Genomic DNA, 4,368 nt, shown 5'->3' on the forward strand with positions numbered 1-4,368 from the left:
TTATATTTTCTTCTCTGTCTGTACCAAAATGTTTAATCTACTTCGAGTAGCTTTCACGTTACAAGAATGTCAAAATAGCATAAAGCTTGCAAACTAATTCTGCATTTATATAAAATTAAACTCAGGATTTTAAGATTTTTAAAAAAATCCAATTGTCCTGTTGTGACCTCCCATGCAGACAGTGAACACAGACTACCAATATAAAGGCATTAAAGCAGTATATATCACAGAGGACTAAATACCTTGCAACCAAGAATTTTAGGGAAGATTGTCTTAAAAACTAACTCCATGTTAAAAAGCACAAAGAAATTATTTCAAAGGAGATTCAAGAACACTTAAAAACCTACTTATTACTCGTTAATTTCATTCAGTCCTAATTAAATTGTTCAGATTGAAATGTCTCACAACTGCTTAAAAACATATAGATTCTCTGTAAAAACAACTCAAAGCTAAACCACTATGCTCATTAGGAACAATAACACTTTATTTTAAAAAGAGCACGGTTATTTTTCTGAATTTGCCCCAAAGCATTCCTTGTTTTCTTTCCAAGAATATTTGTCCTGGAATCTCCTGGAAATATAAACAAAGAATGGGAAATATTGTGGCCACAAACCAGGCCAAACAACTCAACAGCCATCCTGCTGTTATTTACTGAACACAACAGGACTACACAACACTTAGCTGGCAAACAGAAAAGAGGACAGCATCCTTAGAACATACTGACTTACATATGGGCAGATCCTGAACCTTGGGCTGAACCCCATTAAATTTAGAAGGGCCCATCTATGCCGAAGTCACTTCAGGAAAGAGATCTAGAAGAAATGATGTAAAAGCTGTAGAGTACACAGCACTCGTGTCTGAAACACTGCTCTTTTTACATGTTGCTGTGTTAACCTACTGTATCATCATACTTAGGAATGAGAGTAAAAATTACAATACCAAAAATACAGTAAGTATTACATCTTCAGGACAGAATGGACTACCCAGCAGCAGTCCAGTCCTAAGCAGCAAATTCAGCAGGGCTCTGAGCCCCTGATTATTCTTTCTGAGACCACAGAACTCCAGTCTCCTGAAAGAGGTATCAGAAAAGTGGAGCAATGCAGAGAACATCACTGTTACCACATGCCAAGTTTTGCCTGGGAGAGGAGGCAGAGGTAATGCTCATTACTTGCATGCAACACTGCTGTTATGCAATGAGACTATTTCTAGACCTGGGCTTGTCTCTCCACACATTGTTGTGTGCCCATACTAGATTTGGGATCTCTGCACATCCCTTCATTGTGTGCTGTTGCTTAATGCTTTGTGCTTTCTCAAGGCCATCAGGATGAGGGGAAAACAGAAAGACAAGAAATGCCACTTTTACTTGCAAACCGCAATGCTATCCAGAGCAGAGCTGACTCAAGGCCTATGCAGAACACAAGCCTACGCAGAAATGAATTTTTGCCACCCAAAAGAGGAGAGCTCAGGGCTCCTTCACTTTGACCCCAGGATGGAGTTAAGAGGAAAAGGAGCTGGATAGTACAGGCAAGGGAGGGCCTCCCAGGTGCCCTACCTGCCACAGATGGGCCTGGCTGCATTAGAGGAAACTGACTGGTGCTAGACATTGTCATCCTGTCAGGAGCAACTGCTGCCCATTATGCTTCAGCTCCTTCCCTTAAGAGCAGCAGCAGCCTCCAGCCCAGCTATCTAAGACTCCGGAACAGGCCTAGAACTAACTTTGTCCCAAACATACCTTTTTTCATATTGGGAGGGATGCTTTTAAGGTGTTGATACAGTACATTACAGCTTCAAGGGATTCTGCTCTGTGTGGAGAAGACTACAATAATTACACTTGCTTCAGTTATTGGAACCACACTAGGGAGAGAAGAGGAACAACAGCAGCTTTAGCTAACACTTAACATCAAGAGCACCCAAAAGTCATGGTCATGTCATGTCAGTATTTTGGCCACACGCTCTCCTGACTACTTCATACTGAGCAAGTGTCAAGCCATGTCCAAAAGATTATACACTTTTTAAAAGAAAGAAAACCACAACCAAAATCAGTACCAGATGTGAGAATTCCATGGTTTAGAATAAATAAACCCACCAGTCATAGGCTTTTTTCTTCTGTTTTTCTTTTTTTATATAAAGTCTATGAAATTAAGAGGAGAAAATTGCTAACTTGAAACAATGCATAGAAAAATCACTGGAAGCTGTCTTAATAATGAACAATAACAAGTCAGGAACAGCCAGTTCTTATCTGAAAACCTGAGAAGTCATCTCAGTTTGCACAAGAATTTGTGAAAGAAGAAATTAAGTGCTTCAAACTATGCAGATTTTGCAATGAAACTTAAATTTTGACAAATTCTGATTTCAAATTATGAAGCTTTTCCTGTTTGGTGTCTGTTTTTTTCCCAAAGTTAGTTAATAGAAGTAGCACAAGGGTTTTTTTTTGCTCCTCACAAGGGTAGTATTCCCAAAATCTGCCTTCCAACCCTCCCTCTATAGTAAGACTCCTGTCAAACAGCTCAGAGGAAAAAAACTAAGCTTAAATGCTTTGCGCTGCCCTTGAGAGAATCGTGCTCTCTGTTTACTACAGAGGAAATCTAAGGAAACTACCCCTCAGAGGCTAATATTACCCTTTGCGACCTCCTAAGATCCTTCTGTTGAGACAAAAGGAAACAAGCATTTGCAACACACACTGCAAATCCTGCTAGTTTCAGCGAGAAATCTGATGAACAGTGAAGGGTCAAGAGTATGTCAGACACTAGTATTCCATGTTTTAAACCCACCAGAAAATGCTTATCCAAGACTCAAGGAACAACAGAAGGTTGTCCTACAAGCATGGCTAGCAATTACCATGCCTCTCTCCCTCTCCACAGTCTAAGCTTTCAGGTTCCCTATGGCGTAATTTGACTTAAATATGACAATAAGAAACCAACATTCTGTGGCACCTCAACAGAAGAAAGAAGAAAAAACAAAGTGGTGTGAACTTCATGTCTTTAAAAAAAGCAAAAAACCAACAGCATCCCCTTCCCAGCAACGAGATCTCAATCCCTTCTCCACACTTTCAAACCATCACACCAGCATCAACATTCCTGCAGTCTAAATATGGATTCCAGCAAACACTACCAAAGCACACATTTTGAAAAAGACTATTTCTGAAACATCTGTGCAGTGAGAGCTTGATCCTGCAGCCAGCTTTACTGCATTACAGTTTATATAGACTCCTGCACATCCTGCAACTATGTAAGCACAACCATGCACCAGACAAGAATTAATATTCCACTTGCAGAAGGATGTGGTCTGGCCATACATACCCAAGTCTATGGTGCACTGCAATATGTTTGACTGATAGCCATTTCTAATATCTCTGCAGATTTTCTTTATTTCGGTCTCTGCCATTGAAATATACACTTCATACTCTAAGTGAATCACTTTTTTCCCTTCAAAATTATTTCTCGTAGTACCTAAACACAAATAAGTTATCAAACAAAACCACCAATGAATTCTGAGTAAAACCCAATATGGCCAAAGTCAGCACTGTGCAAACATAAATGACCTCCCCTAATCATGGCTGTGTAAAGAGTTTCTTTGAACAAGAAAAATCTATAATATACAAGGAAGAATTTAGTCTACAGATTATACAAGTCTGCAATCTGTAATGCCCAAGGCTGGGACATCTTCTGTGGTAACTGCTAAGGTGCTATTGCAACTGTTTAATAGCTGCCATGGTCTTGTTCTAAATAATTCAGAATGCATTTTCTAAACATCCCAGGTTCAGTCCAGGAATTTATTTATTTGAGAAGCAGGAGTTTGGGGTGTGAATAATCTAGATTCCATTTATTAGACTATAAACACAATCAGAGATCCAGCTCAGAAACATTAAACTCACCAATGAACAGAGACACTGCCCCACAGTATGGTGAAATGACCAGCTCTGACACTTCATCTACAGAGAGCTTTTCAGACTTGAGCTGGATAAAATCTTTTAGCACATCTTTGCTTACACCCATAACTCACTAGAAAGGCTAAAACCAAACAGACTCTTGGTTTTGGAGGTACTAGCATTTGCCAACTGCCTTTTATTCAGTGCTGGATGCCCCAATTTATTCAGAAAACACACATTATCCACTTACTTACCCCAAGGGACCAGTCTCCATGGCAAATTCACTTCTCACCAGACTTGCTGAGAGAATATTAACTGCAAATATCAGTTGATGACCTGGTTTTTAATGCATACGGGTTCCTTCCTGGTAGGAAAGTTTGCTCCAGTAGGATGAAACTAGAACTAGTTCAAGGCCCCAGTTTAACAGTACAATCAACCAGCGTGGGCCACTGTGCTAGTAATCTGTGGTAAAATTGTCAGCCCCTCCTCCCTATCTTATC

At 39.8% G+C, this 4,368-nt stretch overlaps 1 pseudogene; it reads right to left on the reverse strand.

Annotated features, from left to right (window-relative positions):
* Positions 1-503: 503 nt before the first annotated feature.
* Positions 504-3,995, reverse strand: LOC128901896 (molybdopterin synthase catalytic subunit-like; annotated as a pseudogene).
* Positions 3,996-4,368: the final 373 nt, after the last annotated feature.

This window comes from Rissa tridactyla, chromosome W (assembly GCF_028500815.1).
Source record: "Rissa tridactyla isolate bRisTri1 chromosome W, bRisTri1.patW.cur.20221130, whole genome shotgun sequence".
Classification (NCBI taxonomy): Eukaryota; Metazoa; Chordata; class Aves; order Charadriiformes; family Laridae; genus Rissa; species Rissa tridactyla.